Genomic DNA, 26476 nt, shown 5'->3' with positions numbered 1-26476 from the left:
ACTTTCATTAAGCTTACCCACACACATAAAAGGTAGAGCACGAGAGCACACTCTGAGCGAGGCAAAGCACACGAAGGAACAGCATATATTCGAGACGGCAGCTGAACGAGGGTAGAAAGGCGGCAAACCAAGAAGGGTGCACCACAGGATGGAGATACCCTTGATCTTTCCATCGGAAAACCGTTACTTTCTAAAGTCCTCTGGATTGTAAGGCGTAAGACCAACAAACAAGACTGAAGAATCCTAAATTGTGTGTCGGAGATACCCGAGGCACTCCTGCAGATACCCGAGGCACTCCTGCATGGCTGATCGAGTCGGAGAGGAGCAGTAGCCGTAGTGGTACCATCCTTGGCTTGAAGATTAAAGCAGTGCCAGTAAGACTGATGCAAGACTGGTTTGTGTTGAAGTAAAGGTTGCAAGCAGCAACATTGTATAAAGAGCTAATTAATGGAAGATGTGTAACGCGTGTGTAGAAAGACGCAATGAAAGCTGAATTGCTGATGGATGTTTGAACTAAGAAAAGGAGGATACAACACCTGTGACAGAGTGGTCCAGCACCGCGAGTGTAATCAATCAAAGGTCTATGGAAGGTGTCCAGCTAAAAGTGATAAAAAAGAAAAGTAATAGATTAGAATGAGAAATGAAGTGAATCGAAGTGGTTCTGCAACGGATAAAGCAAAATCCATCGCACAATCGAATGTCTTTGATTTTGACACAGTCCGAGCCCAAACGTGGGAGTCCAATTGAGAACATTGTGTTAAGGGGTCCAAGCCCGAATGAGGGATCTCTGTGGTCCGAGCCCGATTGAGGGAGACAAATTGTGACTATTGCGCTAAAGAGGGTCCGAACCTGAAGGAGCAAGACCATTGGTGAATAGTGAACCTGAGAACTTGTGAATGTGGAAAACCTGAGAAGAAAAGGTTAGTGCTTGTGCGTTACGTCAGACCCTCTGAAATAAGGAGACATTGAATGGTAAAGAGGTACAGATGGCCCTGATGCCTATGCTTTGAACTGTATCCTCGTGGCAGAGAACACAGAGTGTGTGCAATGCTCGAACGTGCTGCTTTGTCCCGTGCTGAAAATGTGGGGAAGGGAAGCCAACTGCTTAACTATCCTGACATATTCCTTCTTGAACACTTTTCTTTTGCATACATTGTTATCCCACAACATTTATATTTAAAGTAACAATCTGCAATAGGTTTATTAGCATAGGCCATTTTATTTTGACAGAGACTCCACTATGACTGCGTTATTATTATTTGATAGTAGTAGCTTGCTCCCATCCTTAGATTTAGGGTTAGATGGGCGTTCAACCAACCAACTGAAGTTCAATAAACCCCGTTTGCACTGTGATCACTTGTGTCTGTCTTCACTGTATGATACCATGCCTTCCTTACAGTGGGAACCCGAAATCATTCCTTTATAAACATATGACATGACAGAAATCCCGAGGTCCACTTGGCACGTGTGTTTCAGGCGGTGGTGTATTTCAGAAAGTATTCAGGCCTTCGGCTTAATAGTAGCAAGTCTGAAATTTTCCCACTGATGGAGAACACACAAAGACCAGCGGACATGTTGGGACTTACATGGGCGGCAAATTACTTTAGTTACTTAGGAATTAAGGTAGCATGGTCTGTTTCTCTAACATTTGATATGAACTATGGGGCTTACTTGAAAGGACTTATGGCTAAGCTGCAGAGATGGGGTCAAATACCTCTTTCCATCGCAAGAACACTGGCGTTGATTAAGATGACGCTATTCTTTACTTTTTTTCATAACATTCTGCTGTGGGCGGGGCGTGCATTTTTTTTTTATCTGGTGGCTGTGTGCTTGTCCTTTCTTTGGGCTGATGGGAATGTTAGGATGAAGTGGGAGCATCTTGCCCGCCCCTATGAGAGGGGTGGTTTGTCTTCCCCAGATTTTGAACTATATTACCTGATGGCTCAGATACATTATGCCATTTATAGGGCAGCGGAGCATCTGGAGTCTCCTCATGCCAGATTGGAAAGGTTACAGACACGTGTTCCCCCTGCAGTGCTACTGCTTGTTGGCAATACATAACGCTGTACACACTGCTTAGATCCAGTAGGGGCAACTCGAGATGCATGGATGAGATTAAACAGACATGTGAAGATTATGACCCTATATGGCAAAAGTCTGGCCCTAGGGGGCTTGTCGGTGGTGAAGCCCACTACAAACAGGGATGGGGTAAGGCTGGTATTCGGGTGATGGGAGATCTGTACCCGTCTGATCATTTCCTTGAAGGCAATGATATTAAGGAACATGTTGGGGACAAGCCACTTCAATTGTTACACTATTATCGCCTTAAAGCAGCAGTTGCGGCACTTTGTCCGTGTCCCCGATCAAGCCAGACTCACATCCATGCTTGACTTATTTTCTGTCAAACCCAGTGGGTAAGAAATCAATATCAGCTTAATATAAACTGGTGCAAGCGCTGGATAAAAGACAGGGTCCTAATAATAGAGCAAAGTGGGAGGGTAACTTAAACACTGAATTCACAGACAAGCAGTGGAAACACATTTGCTCATTAACGAAAGGTAGATCAATAAACTCAAAATACTGCCTTATACTATTTAAGGTGCTAAATCGACAGTATTACACCCCTGCTAGACTCAAGAATATTCGGCCCAGGGATCCTAGAGTATATCCAAGATGTTACAGGCCAGAAGCTCATTTACTACATATGCTAAGGGACCGCCCCGTGCTGTCTGGTTACTGGGAAGCGATATGCCAGGCAACGGATGAAATATTAGGGCGACAATTGCATCTGATGGCCATAGATTGTATGTTGGGGTATACTGGGAAGATGGCCACTATGCAGCAAAGATTTGTAAACCTTGGTCTACTGCTAGCAAAGAGCGCAATTTTGACATATTGGTCCTGGCAGATTCCACCTAAAATGTCGGACCGGCTGCAGAATGTAATATGGGCGAATACTAATGAAGAACTTTATGTGAAATTGGTACCAAACACATGCCGCCCCAAAGATATTTGGCAGGACTTTTGTTTGTCTGCAACTTGAGCTCCTCCCATCTGCCTCACATGGGTTCCTATTACATGATTTATAGAGACTACACACAGCCAAATTTCCTTTTAAGACGTGTATTAACAATAAAACAAGAATCCCCCTGTAATGTTTTTATTGGGAACTGTTGTAATGTGAATCTATGCAACCTGTTCACCAAGTGCTTGATAAATAAAGTTTAAAAAAACTTGCCAATCTTTGTTCTAAAATGAGATTTACTGGAAATACAGAAAGCAGTGGGGCGATTCATCTCGCAGGGTAGATAAAAGCGCTATTTATGGGCATCACATGTTGCCCCAATGTTAGATTGGGCATCGGAAGATTGACATCTGAAATGGAAAGCATTGGAACAGGTTGACTTACTTTTTCCCTTGGCCCACCTCCTGTTCCTCCCTAAATCTGTGAGGGGCATTCAACAGGACCTTTTAGAATCGACTAGCTTTACCTTGCAACATTAGGATAAAGTTTGCTCTCAATTGGGATTTAGGTCAGGATTAGGTCCCCTTTTCGGAGCGCTGCATAATCCAGAGTTCTTCCAGAGATTAGAAAGAAGGGTGTATGCACAATGAGAATCTCCTGGGGTTCTACGGTTGAGAGACCTATATCAGGAGGGAACACAATGTAAAGACAAGTTGAACTCACCTGGGGTAGAGCGATACAGATATTTTCAACTGTCACTTGGTGTCAAACAACCAGGTTAAGCAAGCAGGATGCCAATCTCCTTAAGGAATTGAACTTAGGGTGTTAGATGGTCAAGAAACACATAAAATATCTACCTGCTACCGATTGCTGTAAAATGCTTCGCCAGAAGATAGATTACTGTATATGATACACTGGGAGAGGGAATTGGGGATTGAAATCTCAGAAGGATCCTGGCAAAAAATGTGCTAGAGTCCATAAGAGCTCCTGCAGCACCCTGATCAGAGAAGAGGTCATTAAACTATGCTATCAGTGGTATATAACCCCCAAAGGTTGCATGCAATCTGCCCTGACTACTAGGACCGTTGCTGGCATGGGTGTGGAAAGCTGGGAGACCTTGCACACATGTGGTGGCACTGATCAATAATGCAAACATACTGACAGGAGATTCGCTATGGGATAAAGGACATCACAGGTAGCTTACTCCCTATATGCTCATTGACCATGTCCTAGAGGATGGTACTTCACCGTTGACAGGCCCACGAGCAGATTTAATATTGCATTTGCTAATGGCGGCAAGAATAAACAGTGTACGTTTTTAGATCGCATGGTGAGATCCTCCCGCACCTGTTCCCCTTTTCTGGATTGTGTCTAAGAGTAATAACATATATTTTTTCAGCCCCAAATCTTGAAATATCTATTCCAAAGCTGACAGTACAACCAAGAGTCTGTGGGTTACAAAGAGGGGTTGGGGGCATCTTGTGGAGGAGGAGGAAAGGTGATGGGGCTGAGTGGTAATGGGATGGGTCAGCAGGATTTCTTTATTAGGAGCTCACAAGGCTGTCTTTGTTTATTCGTGTGACGGCATTTTAGTTTATTTTATTTGTTTAAGTCACCTTTTCTTTAGCTGGGGGTTCAATAGTACATTGTGCAAATGAAATGTCGAAGTTTCCTCAATTTTCTTGAGTTGTTAAGGCATCGACATATATGTTTGAGATTTCAATAAAAAGATTTTTTTTTTTTTTTAAAGAAAGGCATTTTTGTATTCCGACAGTGGATTGAAAGGATTTTTTCCTTCGCCAGCACAGATAAAGCATCAGTGGCCACCCTTCTCCACGAGGCTGCATGATCAGCGTTTTGCCTTTCTTCTCTTGTTAGGTAAGCCCAGATGGGCTATGTGTCTTGTCCCATTTACTGAAAATTGAGAATTGGCCTGATGGGCTGTGAATCCTTTTGGCAGCGTTCTTTGGCTGACTTTATCATTGAGCATGCACCTCCTTTTGCTAAGCTCAGTTAGGCTGTGTGAATTATTGGGCTTGATTTACACTATAAAATGGGAGCCGCTTCTACAAGCACTAGAGTGCCAGTTCTGCCCGCCCAGCCGCTGCACTGATTGGCCCAGCGTCATCCTTTTGGGCCAATCCAGGAAGCCGGCCTGTCTGGGGTTTGCTCCCTCTCATCATCTTTGCCAGCTGTAAGAAACCAGAAGGTGTCTCACCCACTAGTCCCCGGGGATCTGTCATCCAGGTGCCCAGGACACTGCCATCGCTTTTAGATCCAGTTCCTGGGGGTGGACCAGTGCGGGAGGATCACCTCGGTGAGCGGTCTTTGGGGAGTGTGATACCGGATGGTGAGATGCCCTATCCTACCAGGTAGGATATTTAGGAACTCTACCCACCCCCCTTTACAACACAAACACTTTCTAACGGACAGCCCACTAGGAGAGAAAACAAACTAACACCCCGAGCAGTATACCTGTCCCAAAACAACGGTCAGGCAAGGTTAGGGAATTACTCACCATCAAACACGCCTGACTCCCATAACATTTCTTGACACAGATAAAAGGCGGAGCACAAGAGCACACCCTGAGCGAGGCAAACACACAAGGAAACAGCAGTTTCGAGACAGCAGCTGAGTGGCAGAGGGAAGACAACAAAACCGAAGGGAAATGCAAGGAAGGAAATTCCCTCGACATTTTTGACAGACCTGTTACTTTCCAGAGTCCTCGAGAATAGAAAGCATAAGACCAGGAAACCAGTCTGAAGAATCATGCACTGTGTGTCGGAGATACACGGGGCCCTCCCGTGTCAATAATCAAGGCGGGGAGAATCACCAGTCGCCGTATTACTGTGCTTGGCTCCAGGAATAATGCCGCTTCAGTGAGATCAACACAGCCGTTGAGTTGGGGAGACCGATGCAGGACAGGTCTGCATTCAAGCCAAGGTTGCAAACGGTAACATTGTATGGAAAGCGCTGGAACAAACATTGATAAACTGCATGCAATGAGAGACGCAAATGAAGTTGAACTGTTGATGAGTGATTGAACTTTAAAACAAGCGTGTTCAGGCACCGCGTGGGTGCTAAATCGAAGGTCTCTGTGAGGTATCCAGCTGAGAGGTGACAAAAATAGATACATTTGGTCCGAGCCTGGCAGAGGGAGTCCAATTGTAAGAGAACAAATACATGTGAATCAAAGTGGTCCTGCAATAGGTCAAGCAAAATCCTGCGCACAGTCGAAAGTCTTCGATTTTGATGAAGTAGGGAAAGTTTGAAAAAGTACATGAATTTGGTCTGAGCCTGGCAGAGGGAGACTAATTGAAGGTTTTGTGTTAAAGGAGGTCTGAGCCCGGCGGAGGGTGACACGTGATGAGCTGTAAATCACCCCGAGAAGTTGTATAAGTGAAAATCCTGAGAGGAAAGGAACTTGTATGTTTTGTCATGTTGCATCAAGCCCTCTGAAATAAGAGATGTAGAATGGCAAAGAGACTTTGACAGATAAGGCTAAGTCTTGAACTGCATCCCTGTACTAGAGAAGCTAGAGAGTGTTCTAAGCTCGAGTGAAAATGTGGGGAAAGGAAGCCAACGGCTTGAATATCCTGACATATCATTTTGTGAACTCTTTTCTTTTGCCCAACATTGTTTCCCACACTATTTGTATTTAGAAGTAAGGATTGGCAATAGGTTTATTTGCATAGGCACTTTTATTTTGACAGACTCAACTAGGACTGCGTTATTATTTGATGGTGGTAGCTTGCTCCCATCTTTAGGATTAGATAGATGTTTTTCAAACCCAGTTGAAGTTCAATAAACACCTTATTACTGTGATCACTTGTGTCTGTCTTACTCTTTGATACCATGCCTTCCTTACACAGCACAGAAGAAGCATCAGTGATCAGTCCGTCTCCACGAGGCTGCAGGAGCAGCGTTCGTCTTTCTTCTCTTGTTAGGTAAGCCCAGATGGGATATGTGTCTTGGGGGGTTACACTGAAAACGAAGCAACAAGCGCTCCTCATTTTTAGAATTGGCCTGATGGGCTGTGAAATATTTTAGCAGCGTTCATTTCCTGAATTTATCATTGAGCGTGCACCTACTTTTGCTAAGCCCCTCCAGGGAGCCAGCAGCCAAAAGCAGGCCCACTTCTAAGGCCCCTGTCTGTCCTGTCCGGCGCCCTGCTTCCCTGGCTCATCCTTGCTGCTGATAAAATCGGTGCTCTAGACATTTGAACATATAGTGAGCGCTGAACCCTCTCCCCGCCCCACTCCCCGCAGCTGTCTTGCATGGCCCTTGTTTGCCCCAACATGCCGGCAGCAGGAGCCAAACTTCCTCCCTGCGTCCACTTTGCAGCTTCCTTATGCCCACAATGACTACACTGTTAATCTCCTCAGAAGTCCTCCCCCTCCTTTGCAGTGTGGCTGCAGTCTAAATTCTGGTCTTGTTACTGCGTTTCTCCATTCTTGAAATTTGGAATTTTAATGTGTTTTAAGAATCTCGAAATTTGGCATTTTAATGTGTTTCATGAATCCTAAATGTTGGCATTTTAATGTGTTTTATGATTCTCGAAACTTGGCATTTTAATGTGTTCTATGAATCTTGAAACTTGGCATTTTAATGTGTTTTATGAATCCTAAAACTGGGCACTCTTCCACTAAACTGTGATTCTAAGCTAGTACCACTGTAATTGCATCTGTGCCCATTGTTATGCCTTAACCTGCTGATGCTCACCTCTCTCTTGCTGTCCCTCCTCATGGAGTACTCAAGTGTTGTTGCTACCCTCTTCTTTTTTGGAACCTAGGCCCTATCCCAGTATAAACTCTTCATACTGCATTGGCTCTTGTCGACTTTCTCGTGCTTGCGTAGCCCATTATTTTCTACTGGCTTCACCCCACCACCCCCTTAACTATGGAACTGTCTATTTTCCCCACCTATGCTAACCGCTATTCTATCGCCTTTTCTGTTCCCCTCTGGAAGTGTGGTAGGAAAACATTTAGTAAAGCACTCTTGTTCTCCAATCCAGGAGTGCCCATTGCTGACACCTACATAAATGCTTCCTCCAGACAGACTATCACAGACATCCTCTTTACTGTCCCCTCTCCTGACCTTTGGACTTTCCATATGGTCTCTATCCTATCCCCTTTTTCCTCCTCACCCATTATTGGTGGAACCAGATGGGGGGTTCTCATACTATACTTCCTATCTTCTAGGTGCATCATTAATGTCTACCAGAATGGCACTACCATGGCCCAGGGCTCTCAGCTCAACCTCCTCCTTATTGACAGGCATCTTCTGTCTCTCATTAACTTCCTTCCTTCTCCTGACAACCTCTGGCTTCCATTTCTCTGGCCTCATCCCCATTCAATCCTACTTCTCCTTTGAATGTCTTGTCTGTAAGCTGTGTCTCCACTTCTCTCATGCTCACTCTCGCTATCATCTATAGGACCACAGTGCCGACCTCCCTCTTCCTCTCGGAGTGGGCCGACCTTGCCTCTTCTCAACTGACCTCTTCTTCTAAGCTTCTTTTCTCTGAAGACTTCAATATTCACCTAGACTCCACTGATGCAGCCACTCTACCTTTCCGCAAATTCTGAGACTCTCCTTTACCAATGAAGCAAGTGTCAGTAGCTGATTTTTCTGCCTCCCTCATTCCTCCCTCATCCCCCTCCCATTCTATCGATTCCCACGCCGACTCTTCCCTTGCTAACATTCACCTTTCCATCTCTATCACTCTTGATATCCTTGTCTCTGCTATGAGAATCCACATGAAGCCTGCCTCCAAGCGCAATAGCTGGTATGATTTTGACCTAGCCTCGCTTAAATGCAAGTACAAAGTTACTGAACGCAAATGGCTGGCTTCTAGTATTGTCTCTGACAAACTGACCTGCCGCCTGCTCCAAAGGTAATACAGACTCTCCATCCGCTCCGCGAAACGGGCCCACATCCAAGCCCGCATCTCTAAGGCCACAAATAACACGGCTGAACTTTTGAAAATCATCTCACTGCGCTGGCTTGCAAATGATTTATTAACTTTATCATAAATTATTGCAGGAACTGTACCTGCAACATTTTTTGATCAAGTTAACAAATCATTTGCAAGCCAGCACAGTGAGACAGTGTTCATTCAGTCCAGAAGGGCACCAGAACTAACCAACTCTGTCACCTGCTGCAGACTTGCTGTTTTGTGTCTATCGTATTGTTCCTTATTTTACGTTTTGGGTGCTAACGCTGGTGATTCAGCCTCTAGGTGACCGACCCAATTACAACTGATATTTAGGAGCCTTGACTTAATCTTTAGCCAGCCTTGATGGATCCTCGGCAGAGCCAGTAATGAAAGACGTCAGATGTCTGACCGACTTCTGTGCTCCCTTAGACTGGCCAGTACATACCTCTGTAAGTGTATCAGAGGAAAGCTGTGTAAGACCTCTTCCCACCTGACAAGCCTTCCTTCGAGTGTGCGGACTGAGAGGGAATCGCAGTAGAAGCACGCGTCCCAGCAAGGGTCTGGGCCCGGGAATTCGAGAAAAAGGGTGCGAGGGTCTGCCGCTGCATAGTGACTCCTGCAGGAATTCCACGAGGTGAACCCCTTATGCTCCGGCATTGGCAGAGGAAAAGAATACGACCCGGGTGGGGAAGACCAATTTGAAGGACACATGCAGGTAAAACAAAAAAATCCCTGCAATGCTAATTGCGTCCGATCCGACCATGCAGAGAAAAGGACGTAAGGCCGATGCACTGGGTGGGGCTAGGGAAGTGAGTGGCTAACCACACACACTAGCCCCGCATAGTAATAAAAGAAAGACAATATTTTTTGATGCAATCACAAATGTGCTCCAGCCTGGTTCCGAAAGAAGTAATGTCAACAAGTATGGAGGAAAGGGGGTGGGATGTAGGAGTATGCTGTGTTTGGCTAATACCTCCCAAGTGGGATGTCACTCAGGGGTGTGAAGAGTGTGTGTGTGTAAGTAGCATAATGAAGCACAATTAATTAAGATGAGGCACGCTTAAGCAGTGGTCGGAGTGGGTGGGAGCGGTTGGCTGTGATGTTCCTCTGCTTTTTTAAATGAAGTTTTAGTGTTCCTATGCAACTATTTTAAAAAGAAACTGTTCCAGAATGGTTTTGTTTGAAATTAAAAGTGCAGGAAGAAGTTGAAACATGTGCTGCACTGAACATTGAACATTTCCTTAAACAGCAGGAGCATTTGTTTGGGGGTTTGTATTGTGTGTGGGATGGGACATGGTAATGGGTTTTGTGAGGAGCGGGGCAGGCCAGCAGGGAACATAGTTTCACTACTTCTTTTTATACACTTTGACCACTGTACCTAAGATGCCTTATAAAGTATCAAATCACTCAATAACAAGTATAATGCCCGAAACACTTTCCATTAATCTTCAATACTCCTAGTCCTTCTCAAGCTTGAATTATTGTCTGAATGTGTGTGCCACCTTCATCCTCATGAAGGTAAAAATACTTGTAGAATCCCACAATGTATTAATTACTATTTCCATATCACATTAAAGGACCCTTAATCCATTTAGGTGGCAACAGTGATTCATAAGTACTGTGATGAAGAAGAGTAGGAGTAACATTTTGTTATTTATTTTTTATTGAAAACTACAGTTTAAAACAGATAAATTAAACTTTTGTTTCAAACATTCTTCCAGATAAGTAAAAGTACATTACTCATTAATGTTATTCCACAGAGAATCGTTGATTCCATCCCTCAAATAAACCATTTTAAATTAAGTTAGTTAAATTCCATTGGCCGGCTGTGGAATGCATTTTTCACAAGACCTCGGTCTTTAATAGAGTGTCCATGTAGTCAACAACTGAACAAGACAATTTAATGTAATTCCCTGAGATGATCTCGGACCACCAGGCTTCCATGTCCTCGTCGAGGGGTGCATATTGCCGAAAGGTGTAATGAAAGTTGGTTTTAGGTGCCTTTACAGCTAATTAGTAAATATTTGGATGATTCTGTGGTCATCCAACAAAAACGACAAAGATTGTCTCGCTGGCTTATCACGTCTTTGCCATAAGATTTGTTTAGTTCCCAGAAGGTTCATTCTCAGTCTTAGAAATTGATCACTGTGATGTCGGGAAAGGGCAGTGAAGCAAATATCAAGGTTGAACATTTAGTTTATTTTGACCAATACCTAAGGAAATTATAGAATGGAAATTTGCTCTTTTTTATTGATTATTCAAGACTCAAACTTTTTTTTTTAACACTGTGGATGGTTTAATAGATCTAGCATCTTTATATCTGTGGCAGACAAAATTTCATGAAGCTGGTGGACCCATGAGTTTATTAAATTAAGCTGGATTGAGTGCCATTGCTTTCTCTTACAAAGATCTGATAGGCCGGCATCGGTGAAGGTACAAGTATTTTTCATATTACAGCAAACGATTTCCACAAGACTCTGGTGTAAAGGGAGTTTAATGACAATTTGTATCTTAAAGCAGTCATTGAGGCAGACTGCGGCAAGTTTAAGACACAACGCCAAAAAAAAATGACCAACCGGCCGCTGCGCCAAATACTATGGCGGGAACTACTTTTTGAAGGTAGGTCAAAACAGACGCCAGGGAAAATTTGCCATAATCTTTGTGAATCTTGGCACCTTGCAGTGCAAACTTAGTTATCCAGGTTTTTAAATCAAGCGCCCACGGATGTTCTCAGATTGAGTTGTTGAACTGAATTCCTAGGTACCTTATGAAGGTCATGGAACTCAGAAGTTCGTCAGCAACCGACCACCTGAAAGACTTGTCCTTTTTGTTCAGGCCACCGATTGTAAGTATTTTAGCTTTAGTTGTGTTTATCTCAAGTTCATTACTTGCCAAATACTCATGAAGTTTCTTGAGCAAACGCAGAAGTCCGATATGGGTATTGTCCATCAAGACCAGGTCGTCTGCATAAATTATGCATTTGACATGAACGTTGTTTAACTTCGGCGAAAAGCACTGGACTTGGTCGAGATGTAAAGGTAAGTTGGCCAAAAACAATTTGAACAATTCTGCAGCGAGTGGGCACCCTTGTTTGATGCCTTTGGCAGTTGTTATGGTGTCGGATACTTCGCCGCTGTTGTTTAGTCTTACACGAATCGACGTATTTCGCATGTAGAGCCATAACTGGTTCGAGTAGCTCAACCGGGCACTTCAAGGCCAACAATTTTGACCACAGCTTGCCCCAGTTTAGGCTATCAAAAGTCTGTATCATGTCGATAAAAGCAAGAAACAGTTTTCCATTTGCTCTCATGGCTTCAAGTTCTAGAATGGTTAAGATCACAAGATTGGCCTTGACTCCTACTCCCTTGGTGAAACCTGTTTGGCGTATGTCCGGGATCTGTGCTGCTTGTGCTCAAGATGCCAACTTTTGTCGTAAGTTTGAGCCAAAAATCTTTCTGATGGTGTTGAGAAGGGCAATTGGGTGATAGTTGGAAGGCTGGTCCCAAATGCCCTTCTTACAAATAGGTACAACAATTGCAGTGGACCATGACTCTGGGAGCTGTTTAGTAGTTGATATTTGGGTAAACAACAATTCGATGAAAGAAGCCCATTCTTTTGGATGCTTTTTTAGCATCACGTTTGTTATCAAGTCCAGGCATGCTACACGTGAATTTTCTAGACAGTGAATAGCTCTTTCAATGTCGTTCAACAACATTTTCACAGCCCAAGGGGCACCGTCCGAGTTGGTCACAGCAGCTGGCTCGAATCGAGCCTTCATGAACACAGTGGCAAAGTGCTTTGCCCAGGCAACCCCTGAAATTGTATTGGCAATGGCAAGTGGGCATTTGGTATGGCCGGCATTCAGGATCTGCCAAATTTCTCTCGCATTTTTTGTGACTAATAGTTTCAACATTAGTTCAACTCGATTCTGATCGATTATAATTGCATGAGATTTAGCCCAACTGCGATACTGTTTTCTTCTATTTTTAATTGCTTCTTGCAGGTCTTTTCTGGGCAGATTTTTTTCAAAAGTCTCAGTTCCCTTCTCAATGTTTTTTTGGCTTCTTGGATGACCATGCTGTATAAATGCTTGTGAGAACACCAAGTTAGATGAGACACATCCAAGGCGATGATATGATCGCTTAGCAAAGGTATATAATTGGCTCGCAATATATGGGAGAGTTTAGCAAACTTAATAGCTAGGCTATGAATTTGAGATGCATTGATTCGAAACCGGTTTCCTCCGGCATTAGTTGTGACTGGCTCGTTGTATCTTTGAGCAAAGGGCGCCCATTCCATCAAACAGCACAGTCGCAGAAGGTTATGATCGCTATGCTGCATCCGAAAAACATTTAGATCAATGACCTTTGCAGCAAAATTCTGGGAGACCCAGATATAATCAAGTATACTCTGACTCTCATCACGGTGCCAGGTAGCTTGAGGGGGTATATCACCATGCACGTTCCCGTTCAACATCGTGCAGTTATGAATTCCGTAGACCAGAACTGACCTCTGGTAGAGACAGCATGATCAGGAATGCGCATATAAATTTGAAGTTTGGCAACACGCTCAAACCAAGAACAGTTGAAATCACTGCAGCATATTACTGATAGATTATTGCTTGATCTATTATCAGCATGATTGATTTAACAAAGTTCTTAGTACTGATTTTCACAGTATTCCAATACGCATTTATGATCAATACATGTTTCCGATTGTTCGTAGCATCATCCTTGGTGTAAATCATTGTCCCTTGCACAAAAGGGTTTGGGTTGACAATCTCTCCAGGTGACCACCATTGTGTTATTTAAATCATTGTTAATAGACCTGAATATGGACGACCTTTTAAGTTCTTTACTGCTGGATTTAAAAAAGATGTAAAGCCGTCATGCATCGGTGCCTCACAAAGCCAGGTCTCCTGTAAACGAATTACAAGTACATTATCGAGTGGGACATCAAAGTCATTGAAAAGGTGCATGAAGCCACGTGTATTCCATGATAGTAAAGTATATTGGCGTTCTTGCACCTCCAATCATGGCTATTGGGATGACTGTCGTCTTCTACCGGATGCCTTAAGGTTGCCGATTGCTTTCCTTAGCGATGTAGATCTGTCTTCAATGATTTGATTATGAGTTGCTTTTGAGGGCTGATTTACTGATCGTCGACTCTCCAGAACCGGTGTGTGCGTTATGTCGAAACCAAAGAAGACTAAGTCATCACCAGCCTTCAAGATCGTATTTCGAACTCCGGCAGGCACAATGTGCAATAGGACTTGGTCAGATGATTTTTCGGTTGCAGTCAACAATCTTGATGTCATCGGAATGTATCGTACGAAGTGCAGGAACGCACTTGAATAGCTTTAATACATTTGTCCGATTTAAGTTGACTTCGTTGTCATTGACTTGGCTATTTTGAAGACGCAATTTCCAAGTGTGGTTTGCAGCTTCATTACTTTTCGTGGAGTGGACTCTCGTTATATAATGCACACAGTGGGTTTGTTGGATTAACGTAAATTTAGGATTTAAGCGTGAATCCAGTTGAAAAGCTGCATCACTAGCAGCCGCATCGACTTTGTTTGTAATACCCTTGTCAGCAATCAGCTTTGGAACATATTGTTTCACCATGCTCAGCTGCTGGTTAGACAAGAGCCGATGTGGGGCAGATGCATCGAGGGTGGAAATTGGTGGTGCAGTATAAACACTAACTGATTCATCATGGTGGGAATAAGTTGACAAGTCGCATACATTAATTGCAGACAATGGCGATGTGAACGGTGTGGATTCCTCATCAGAGACAATTTGTCTTCGTTTGTTGGAATGGTTAGCCTTGCCCTTCAGAGTTAGTCCCGAGGGCTCATTATTAACAACCGTGGAAGAGTTTGCCAGTTGCACTTTGCCGGTTCGATTGAATAAGCTGAGTTTCGGAGGAGAAGATATGTTCTGAATACATTTTTTGGCGTTTGATCGAGACTCAGCTCTATTATTGGCAGGAACCAGGGTATTTTCCTCAAATAACTCCACGTTAACACCATCTTGAACCTGTAAGTGCTTTAGAGCGGCCAGGGTTTGTGACACAGCGCCTGAACTGTGTGTGTTCTTGGTCGTATTGGAGATCAATTTAAAGGCAGATGAAGACTCGATCATTGTGAAGACCGGAGGGGGGGTCTGTAATTCCACTCTCTATTTGGTAGAGAAGAGGCACAGAGGACCCCTGCCAAGATTCTCTATTGTGGTAGCAATGGACCAGCAATCAAGGCCTAGCTTCTCAGGAGGTGATGCGGGTGGGTTCTTAAGTGCAGTGTAGTCCCCAAGCATCCACAAAGGAATGTCCACACACTGTATTGGTTAAAACACAGTCTTTATATAATTAATATTCAAGGTTATGTACAATATCATGATAACCCACTTTGTACTCTATTATCTATAATGGCAAATATACAGTTCTACGTGGTACCACAATTACTATTAGATCTCGTTAAAGTGCATCAACTGTATGATTAAATGGCACACAAATCAGTTCGTAAAGGAAACCAACAATAGATATAAGAGGAAAGCAGTTGGTGAGAGCAATTTGCAGAATACTGGTCACTACCGTTAAACACAGTTCTGTGCGGAGATCTCCCCACCTGAGCAACCTGTAGAATAAAGATATCACAAGCCCAGTCCATATACTGTTCACAAGAGACTTTCCAATAGTTCTGCAACCCCAAAGTACCTGGCGTTGTAGCATTCCTCATGAGGGAATCGATGGCCCTTCTTGAGTGTCCTCCCTTTAAGGCAGGAGTCACGGGTCGTCGAACGTCCGACGGAGAACAGAGTGAGTTACGACGGTGAAGTGGCAGCTTCGTTCCTAGCGGTTCTCATTGACGACATTGACGAGGAAGCGTAATCGTCCTGCCAGGAAGAGGCGTGTGGGGCGCCTCAGTGTTGATAGTTCTGGACCGCAAAGAGTTAGAAGAACTGTGGCCCAGCAAGGGTGTCGAGGCGTCGGCATCTCTGTAGTCTTCGGGTAGCGGAAAACCCACCGGTGGATACTCCTCGGAGCGTCGATGGTCAGGCCTTCTCCAGCAGGATAAGACGGGCGACGATGCAGACGAGAGCGTCCTTGGATCAAATGAAGTTCTTAGGCAAACGGGAGCACGGCAGCTCCGGTCGGCGACGGCAGTCATCGACAGTGGCGGACAACAGTCCGGGCGCTTCTCCTTGGGATTCCGCAGCAGTCCCCGTCTCGGGTCGGCAGCCTGTCGAAGGTCTGTCTACCAGGGAGCTTTGGCAAAGATCAGCTGGTGCACGATGGTCCCTCGTAGCTCGGGAAGAGGGTGCCTTACCAGGTCCTCTCTGGGTCAGTCACAGCAGCTTTCAGATTGCGAAGGAGAGCAACAGCAATTCTTCTCTTCCAGCAGGGCTTCAAGGTTAAGCTTCATGTTTACTCCAGTTACTCGTCGTAGTGGACTTCAGCTTCTGAACACGATTCCTAGCAGTGAGAGTTCCCCAGATATACTGTTCATCTCCCATTCATTCCGCTGGGTCATACTCAAGCATCCAATTACGGCAAAGGGTATTCATGCAGGTAGGCAGCCAATCAGGAGCATAGTGCATTCAGGCCATTCACTTCTCTCCAGACACTCACAACAAGTTATGTGTATTGGGTAAAGTACCCAGCCATTCAATATTCCACACTGCATTCATACCGGTTACGGGCACGGCTGTCTCAGTCATTGTATCAAACACTAGATACTAGACATCCACAACACAGAATGCATATTCATCACACACTCCATTCACCCAGGTCCCACCCACAGGCGTACCCACAACATACGGTCGTTGAGAAGGCTCCAGCCAGTCTGGTCAGCACTTTCCCACACTACCATATATGGAACTTCCACCCAACTTCCAGTCAGGGGGAAGGGACAGAGGCAGGGCTTCCTGGGACTTCGGGAAGATCAAGGTAACAGGCGATGGAAGGCAAGAGGCCACAGGGGCCATCTTGTTTCCATCAGGAATCTACCGATTCCAATGACAGGGCCTGGGCATCCCAAAATGGAGGACGCTCAGGGCACCAGTCAATTCAGCACAGAGCTGCCACCAGCGCGTACCTTGCTCTGTGGGCCACACACAGGTGCCCAAAAACATACACTCGGGGCACAGGGTTGTACCCCTACCCATGGGTGCCATGAGGGTATCCCATGGGTCCGTTCACCAAAACCAAAGGAGAGAGCTGCACCGCCAGGAGTACCACATGAACTCTTGGGCGGAAAACACGTCAGAACACACGATAAAAGACAGTAAAGGACAAGGATACGGAGACCCTGTCCTTCCAATGCATTTCCAGCTTCACAATCATACGCTGAGGAGCAGCTCGAGTGGCATTGGCATGAGGAGGACAGGAACCGATGTCGCAGCATTGAGGCAGGCTTGCTTTGCTGGTATATTTGATTCTAGGGACCCATCGTTTTCGTCTGTGGTCAGGCTAACACTGTTCAAACTGTTTCTTGGTTTAGGGTCGATGCGCCCAGGTGCCGCATGGGCCAAAATGGCAAGTTGCTCCAGGTGAGTTTCTGCCGTTTCCGATAACTCAAGCCAGTGTCAGTGTGGAAGAACTCGGATCGCCAGCCATGAGTTGCGGGTCCGATTTAACCACGTCATAAGTTGGCCCTCCTGTTGCAGGACATTTCAAGTCGAAAGTCACAGGCTCTGCCATTTTGCCAAGTGTCGGGAGAATGTTGTTGCCGATATTAGGAGGAGTTTTATCAATCAAGGGACAAGTATGGGCATCGATGTTCAGGGCGTCCATTAGATCGGCATCAGTAATGTCAAAGGGTGAATAATACATTTCCGAAATGTCAACACTTACTTAGATGACGATATGATAGGGGCTTCAATAGAGGTGATGACAGGTTTGTTCAACGGCAATGCAACAATCAATTTGCTTACCTTGCCTTAACTGGCTCCCGATGATTTTGCAGCCGTCCATGGGTTTATCATAGAACGCTGTTGCAGCGTCTCGTGCCGCGTTAATGGGCCAGACCTGAATGTGTCAGCCATGGCCTACTGCGCACCAGGGTGGACTGGGGCAGCCTGGGACTCTGTGCCTGATCTTCGCGCTGCATTCCGCACGGGTGATCAGTTTAAATAAACAGAAACAGGACTAGTCCACAGAAGTGTTGCAGCAGTTCATCTCAGCAACAAAGTAGTGACTGGGGCAGACTGGGACTCTGTGCCTGGACTTCCCGTAGGAATAACAAAAATGACCAGTAAGTAATGCCAAAGCCAGGACAAAAAAGGGGCCTGTGCACTAAGACCACTATAACTGCTTGACACCATCATGTCTCCTTTATTCATGCTGCAGAATATACACCACTACCCCATCAACGGCTGCATGCATTCACAACTATAGTCCAAAAAGCAAATTTAGCAAAACTCTCCACATTCAATCAATAATATTTGAGAAAAGTGTTAGGGCCCGTCAAAGTTGCAGCTCTTCTTATGTTCACCATGGAAACTCTGCACAGGACATTGCCATTCCGCAGTGAATCTGCCTTGGATACGACCTGAAAGAGGAACCTTGGAAATCTAATATGCGATTGAGATTGCTGAACGGATCAAGCTACTCAAGGAAACTATTGTAGCTTTTTATACCTGCTCCTGCTGCTTTGAAAGTGACTAAGATTTCCCTCATCCAGAATGACAAGGTTTTAGCCGATAGGTGAAGAATGCTGATCAAACACCCAAATGCTGTCCTCTCTACGTTTCTTTTTCGGCATGGTAGGAGGAGGATATAATGCTAGTAACGCAATACCACGAAAGCGGCGCAGTTTCGACACAACCTTAGGTAGGAAGGAAGGATCCTATCTTACAATGATAGCCTCAGGCCAAATCATCAAGACAGGGCAGCTAATAGAGCACCTACCGCCCAGCCTCCGAGATGAAGGGATAGGTGTATTTTTTGTCTACTTTGTTTATGGGATTTTAATGTTTACATACCAATGTGGAAAGTTATTTGAACTGTAGCACACTTAAATAAACAATAACTAAAAGGAAGCTGCCAAAAATGAAGCATTAAGGCAAATGCCTAATATCAATGGAGCTAACAGGTTTTAAATGTTGATATTGTAAGGCCTTGAGAACTAAGAAAGGCAAATCCCAAGTGGGTGGAGCCAGCAGCTTGGCCAATAGTTAACTAGTATTTCACCATGTAAGAGCTTGAACAATATTTTGGGGGAGCTTGAGGATGTATTAATCTGCGCAGTGCAGTACGTGTGATTTGATTCAGGTACTGCATCTTTAAATTTAGAACCTTTTCTCCTTATTAGGATTCTTTCTTCAAGTCCTCACATATTTCCAAACAGAGAATTTCAGCAATCTTGAATTGGCAGAAAACTATGTCTCATTTGAACCCGCCAGGGAAACTAATTTAGTATGAATGCGAGCAATAACATCTTAGATGCTAGGAATAGAGTTATTATGAGAATGAATAAGATCAAGCACCATCTAGTTACTCAGTAATCAAAGTGAGGTGCCAAAGACTCTGTAGTAAGGCAGTGTTTATTCCTATAAGAAATCAATGTTTTATTCTGAATACTCAGATTGGGGTTACAAATCTTGGATATGTTGAATAACACGGCATAATGATCAGATCATAACAAGCTGACAAGAAAAGGGGTTTTCCAGCAGCCGTCCGGTACCGGCACAAACCTGTCCGGGAAATATTTTCCTAATAGAACTTTGTCCAAGGCGGAGTAGGTCCCCACAAATTGGGACATTTCCTTAGCGAAGGCCTCTCCAAATCGGAGCCTTTTAGCGCCTTCTCCGGCTTCGTAGGATGAAAGGTTGCTAACCTTTCCATCGATTTTCAAAAGCACCCCTCTCCTCCTCTCCGAAGAAAGGGCACAGTTGGCGTTCCCTAACACTGCGCCCAGTTAGCCAGAACTTGGGCGTCCACCGGAGTCCAGGTATCCTTGGCCTTCTCCGCCAAGACCATTATTTTTGCCAGTGGGCCGGCTAGGTCGAGGACCTTATCTTGGCATCCTCTCCATGCTCTGTTTACCCACTTCCTGATGTGCCTCGATGACTTGATCACAAAGGTAACCATTTTGGGATCAAGATCTGGGGTCTCTGCCAATTTACCTGGCAGTTCCGGCCGCGGGTACTCCGCTCTCATCCGGAAGTGTAACTCTTTGTCTAGAGGCTTCCCTATGTGTTGTGCCATATAAAGCACAACTCTGAGCGAAGGTACCTACTCCGAGAATTTTGGGTGCCTGATAGGCTAGGGGTCAAACATGTCCCCTGTGTTCTCCTCTTTTGTTATATTTGTCAGAATCAAGGTGTTTCTGGTAATCTCCTTGTCTTCTTCATCATCGGGCGAATAGCCCTCATCCATGTCCCCTGAATTATCCACCCCTGGGGCAGGAGTTCTGATCTGGCGTTGAGCTGTCTTTGCCAGGAAGGCCTTTTTTAATCTGGAGACAGGGTTGTTCACTCTTTGTGGGTCTGAATCTACCCTCTTGTCCTTGCTCGGGGGACAGGGGGATGGGGGGGTTTGGGGCAAAGAGTCTTTCCTCTTCCCAGCCTTACACCCCTGCTCAAACCCCTCATGGGGGTGTCCTGCCGACGTTCTTTAACCTGGGCTAAGGGCCTCCCTTTTTCTGGAGGACCTCTGCTCTCTCTATGCTTCCAGCATGTCTAGTCTCTGAGCTATAGGCTGCACTCCCTCAGAGACTGTTTGGGTCAAGGAGTCCCCTAACAGCTGCTTAAGGAACTCAAGACTCTTCCTAACTCCATTCAGGTGTTGTGGATTGGGAACCTCCAAATTTAGCCATCGTTTGGGAACGTTCTCCTGTCGGCTGCTTTCTGGCTCAGGGAAAAGCAGTAGCTCTCTGATGCTGCTCTAGGCCTTAGTGGAAAAGCGAGCGTTAGATATACGCTCTGCGCTTCTCTTTAAATGCTCTTATTATATATATATATATATATATTCATATGAATCTGTACTCGTCGCCCAGGGCTGCGTCTGATTCTTTGCCAAGAAAGTGTGAATGCCTGAACTTGGCCCGGGGAATGCTGGGAAGCGTAGGAGCTTCCTGCTGCCCCAGGTCCTAACGCGCCTCCTACTGCAGCGCTTCGGAAAACTGAGTGGGGCAGGGCCGGCCGCCTGATACTATCATGTTTGTCTTGTGGCTCTGGCCCCGCCCCCACTGCCTTTACTGATGGAATCTCTCGGGTAAGTAACCCGCGCACAACAGCTGATTATAGCTGTGTTCGGTGCGGCGTACGCCGCTTCAATGAAACTCGAACTCCCTTAAGTTACACGATACAATCGCATATCCTATTACGATCTACAATACCCATCAATCAACTCCCTAATGCGTACGCGCGACTCAATCTGAAGTTATAATAACGCAAACTCTAAAACACGTGTAAACACTTATCTCATTGCGGCAGCAAAAAGAAAGAGGAAAGAACCTGGTGATAGGGGATTTTATACCAGAGACAAGCACCGGATAGGTGGATCAGCCTAGCCTCAGAACTACCAGGGGAGGAGAGGCTCATGGGACTGGTAGTGCTGGAAAAGTTAGACTTGATTTAAACTTTTAAACACTGCATTTTCTTTTCCCACGGTTCAAAGCAGAAATACATGTTTATGGTTTTGAAGCGCTGGTTTGGCAGCAATAAAGAAAGTAAAGCATAATGCTTGTTTCCTGTCTTGTCATAGAATTAGCAGGTTATCAGTGGTATCTTTTAAGTCGTCACAGTAGAGTGAGGTATTTAATTGATATGTAGGACATAAAATAAGCAGTAACGAAACGCACTTCAGGATGCAAAAATGATTAATTTTATTTCATTTATTAAATCATGTCGCACTACCCGAGAAAGGATTTCAGAGAAAAGGACCACATTTGTTTTTCTGTGCACCAAGCTCCAGGACGCTCATGGGGCCTTAACAAAAATGAAAATAGAGATTCGGGCTGGAGGATGCGCATACTTTTTAAAAGCACAGTGAAGAAACTGGAGATAACATTCTGAGTGCTGTGCGGGAGCCTATCCGTGATCAATGGCTGTAAATATTGGGAGGGGGCTGCTAACAGGATGGTACTAAATGAGTTGGACTTTCTATTAAATGTATTGTCTTCTTTCTCGGTTCCCCTGCATTTTTCTATTTCATTACTTTATTGTTCACTTTATCATCCTTTCTTGCTTTTCTACTCCTTTTGTCTGCGCGTTCCTCTCTCCTCTGTTGTCTCTAGCCCCATATGTCTTCTCAGTTGCCCTTCTATCATATAGTCCTTTCTCACAACTTCTGTTGTCGTCGAATTGTCTCAATTGTCTTCGAATCCGCCTTTCTTCTCTGCCCACCTTTTCTGAGCTCTAATTCTGATTAGACTGCAATGTCCTTCAAGGTGATACGCTGTCATGTGTGCATGTAAAAGGCAATTGCGTGTATGCTTGTGAAAGGATATGGAGGGCATGCATGTCAAAGCCTATAGTTTGTGTATTTGTGTGGAAAAGCTATGGCGCATGTGAAAGGCTGGGTGTGCATTTAGGCAGAGCTCTGTGTGCTTGTGAAAGTCTGCATTGCTGGAGCATGTGAAAATCTGCAGTACTCAGTATATGTGGATGCAGTGGTTGTACATTTGACAATTTCTGCATAAGTTTAATTCAATGAAAGCACCACGGTCTAGGATTATGGCGAACACTGCTATTGTCAGATTTTGTAGTCCGGACTAAACATGGGGATCTAGTATGTTTTAACGAATATACATGCCATATGGGGGAACTAGACAAATTGGCATGCTGACTTCTGACCTTAAGTCCAAAAGTGAACTTTGCTTTCAATTGCCAGTATGTCAAGGTTTATGATTTGTTTGGCATAATTTGCATATGTAATTACATCACTAAAAGTAATATCACAGAAAATGAAATCATAAGTAGTCCTTGATACTCAATGGGAACATGCTAAGTTAGATTACAAGATGTTTCCATAAATAAGTCAAGAGACAAATAACAGATGTGCAATTTCAACAGTCATTTTATATGAAGCAGTTCCAACGTATGATATATGATATGGCATTTATAACGTGCCTATACACAAGTGTTTCAAGGAGCAACAAGGCAAGGGAGGGGGCACAGAGGGAGGACAGAGACAGCGATCTTACTAGGCACAGTGACATTGAGATGGCGCAAGTGCAGGGGAGAGGGTAAGGGAGGGAAGAGAGAGGGGGCAGTGCAGTACATAAAATAACCGTAAATAAAGATAAATAAATAAAAATTTTTTTAAAAAAAGACAATAAATAAGAAGTGCGGCCAGCTGGTGGCAAGTGCAGCGGTAAGGGCAGACATCAGTAAGTTCTGGGAGTGAGCTGTAGGGATACAGAAACAGTCCCCGAGTGCAAGGGTTGCCAGGGGGGCAGTGCAGGTGTGCAACCGGCGGGAAGGGACCTTGGCCCGAGATCAGAGGGTAGCCAGGTAAACCAGTGCAGATTCAGTTTCAACCAGGGGATCAGCAGGTGAGCAGAGGAGAGAAAGCAGAAGCAAAGAGGAAGGTCTTAAGGTGCTTCCGGAACCGGAGATGGTTCTCCTAAAGTTTTAGAGAGGCAGGGAGGCTGTTGCAGAGGGAGGCCCCAGCAGAAGAAAGAGATCTACCACCAACTCGTTGCTTGGAGAAGCGACTGACCCTGAGGGAGTTGGAGGCGGATAAGCAAAAAGCTCGAGCAGGAAGATTTTTAGGAAGAGAGAGTTGTAGGTATTGAGGGTACAGGCCCCAGAAGGCCTTATTGACAATGCAGAGGGTTTTGAACTTAATCCTCACCGCCACTGGGAGCCAGTGCAGGGATTTCAGTCCTGGAGAGATACGATCCCTGGGCTTGAGGCTAAGGACAAGTCTTGCAGTCCTATTTTGGATGAGTTGCAGAGGGCGGAGAGTAGAGACAGGCAGATTTAGAAATAGGCTGTTGCAGTAGTCCAGATTAGAGAGAACCAGAGCTCTGGAGACAGTGAGCTTCTGGGGGAAGGAGAGGAAAGGAAGAATACCTCTGAGGAGCTGCAGCTGGTAGTGTGACTTCTTAGAGACGTCAGAGATGTGAGGAGAGAAGGAGTGTGTGGAGACGAAGATGACCCCAAGGTTTTAGCCTCACAGGTGGGAGCAGGGAGAGGGCCAAGAGAGGCCAGCCAGAGAGTGACAGGAAAGGAGGGTGTGGGTGTGCCGATGAGGAGAATCTCGGTCTTACTGGCATTAAGGCAGAGATCATTGGCGGCACACCACTCCTGGATGGCGGGCAGACAGTCAGAGATGAGAGAAGGAGAGGAGGTGGCTGAGGGAAGCCTGAAAATGAGCTGAGTGTCATCGCATAGCACTGGAAGTTGGGGCAGAGCACGGCAATGCAGTGGGCCAGAAGTGCCGGGTATTGGTTGAACAGCCAGGGAGAGAAGTTAGACCTCTGCGGAACACCACAGGTAGAGATAGAGACGGAGGAGAGGATGGACCCGAGTTGAACCTGGGAGAGTCGATCAGGGAGGAAAGAAGTCAGCCATGCCAATGCCTGACCGGTGATCCCGAGGTTATCAGAGACGGTTGAGCAGGATTGCATGGTTGACCGTGTCGAAAGCAGAAGAGATCAAGTAAGATGAGGACACGGGGGGTGTTGGAATCAAGATTGGAGAGCAGGTCATCACGGATGTTCAAGAGAGCAGTTTCCGTGCTTCTGGCAGCTCTGAAGCCAGACTGATGGGCATGGAGACAGGCAACAGATTCAGTGTGAAGATTAAGTTGGGAGATGGCCTCCACTGACACACGCTTCATGGGTCGGATAACAGAGAAGTTAGGTGGCAGTGCTGGAGTTAGCTTGGCCTGAGGGTTAGAGAGGGTGTGCTGGGAGGAAAGAATAAAGTGAACACTCCAGGAGAGAGGAGTGGTGAGAGGGATCGAAAGGGGAAGGTCTGAGGAGATCAGAACATCCAGCGTGTGCCCTGCAGAGTGAGTCGGGCCAGAGGGGAGAATGGAGAGTGAGAGTCGCAAAGTTCGCGAAAGGGTCCAGAGGAAGGGCAGGAAGCATCCAGGTGGATGTTGAAGTCTCCAAGAAGGAGGAGTTGAGTGGTCGAGACCAGGAGGGAAGAGGAAAGGTCCGACCACTCAGAGAGGAAGGAGGGGATCTGACCAGGTGGCCGATAGATAGTAGCCACAGTAAGGGAATGACCTAGGAGAGAGAGAACCTGCAGACGAGGCATTCGAAAGAGGAATAGGCCTGCGTAGGAATGACAGCAGGAATCCACTATGGGAAGATCAGGGCTACACCCCCTCCGGATCTTGTAGCCATCTAGAGTGTCAAAGCTCGTGACAGAGCTGGCCGTGAACCATGTCTCGGTGAGACCGTGGACATCAAGGTCAAGTTCCTCCAGAAGGCGGCAGATGTCAGAGGAGTGTTTGACAGCTGAGCAAGAGTTAAGAGCGGCAATATGGAGAAGGTTGTCGTCCTTGAAAGACTTCTTGAGAGGGATACAAATCAGAGGTACGCCCAGCGGAGTTGTAGAAGAAGCCCAAGGGGGCAGAAAGGGAAGGAGGAAAGGTCAAGGTAGCCAAGGAGGAGACAGCAGGCGAAGGCGAGGAAGTCCTGGAGGGAAGAGAAGGGACAGCAGGAGAAGAGAGGAAGTTGATGAGGCGCTGGAAGCATCTATCTTTTTTTTTTTTTTTTTATTTTCATTTAGTTTATACAAACTTTTGAAAAACTTTATCTTTTGACATAAAGTCAACAATCCCTCTATCGTCCTTAGTTTTTTTTTTCACTAATCACCTCATTGAGCTACTTCTCAAGGTTTTTTCTAACCCCAATTCCTCTACCTTTACCTCAACAGATCCATCTTATCAGTCTTTTCAGTGCGGTTGGTCTCCTGACCTGTAGTTGCACCTGACGCTGTTTTTAGGCAACTACCGGATTTGATTTTAGGCACTTCTGCAGATGCTCTAAAAATCGCATCACTGCAATCATCAGTGGCTTGCTTTCGGTCAAGTGTAGTTGTCTCCACCATTCTTCTTCAGACAACGTCTGGTAATCTGTCATCATCTTTCCCATGCAACTGTCCCGTTGGTCGTTTAATTCAGTACAGCTTAGAATGAGATGTTTTAGAGTTTCATCTTTCTCTCCACAGAGTCGACATAGAGTGTTTTCCTTTGATATCACACGCCTGTTTCCCAGAATTTCTTTTGTTTCAATAATATTTAGGCGAAACATCAAATAATGTTTTCTAAGGTGCTTGCACGGGGCCAATGCCAGATATTTCTGGAGAGTATTCCGTTTTTTTACTTCTTTTGGTTGATTTATCATGGATTTTTGACAGGCTCTTCTCTCCCCAATTGAGATCCAGTCATGGTCCAGCAATTTTCTCTTTACAAAATCTGGATTATTCCATAGTGTTGTCTCATCCGTCCCTAACTGTTTGAGGATTTCTCTACATTGCTGTTTCCAGTCTCTTAGGGCCGACTTGTTTTCACCTATTTTGTTTCCCAACAGGATTTTGAACAGTGGTAGGCATGCTTCCTCATGCATTTTCCTGAAGAGCAGTAACTTGTTCCATGTAATCCTTACATTC

The 26476-nt window shown here is 45.3% G+C and overlaps 1 protein-coding gene and 1 long non-coding RNA gene across 2 annotated transcripts in view; one reads left to right on the top strand and one right to left on the bottom strand.

Moving 5' to 3' along the window:
- The window catches only part of LOC138516879 (E3 ubiquitin-protein ligase TRIM39-like), a 753998-nt gene that overhangs the window by 660512 nt on the left and 67010 nt on the right, over positions 1-26476 (bottom strand). The window lies entirely within an intron of this gene.
- The window catches only part of LOC138516882 (uncharacterized), a 215808-nt gene continuing 210350 nt past the window's right edge, over positions 21019-26476 (top strand). The window contains exon 1 of the long non-coding RNA XR_011282327.1: positions 21019-21116. This is a non-coding gene — a long non-coding RNA (uncharacterized lncRNA). The remainder of the gene's footprint in view (positions 21117-26476) is intronic.

The sequence above is a fragment of the Ambystoma mexicanum genome, chromosome 6q, assembly GCF_040938575.1.
Source record: "Ambystoma mexicanum isolate Mex_15411 chromosome 6q, UKY_AmexF1_1, whole genome shotgun sequence".
NCBI classification, from domain to species: Eukaryota; Metazoa; Chordata; class Amphibia; order Caudata; family Ambystomatidae; genus Ambystoma; species Ambystoma mexicanum.
The sequence above is the reverse complement of the archived record's forward strand: the minus strand, read 5'-3'. Positions and strand labels throughout refer to the sequence as shown.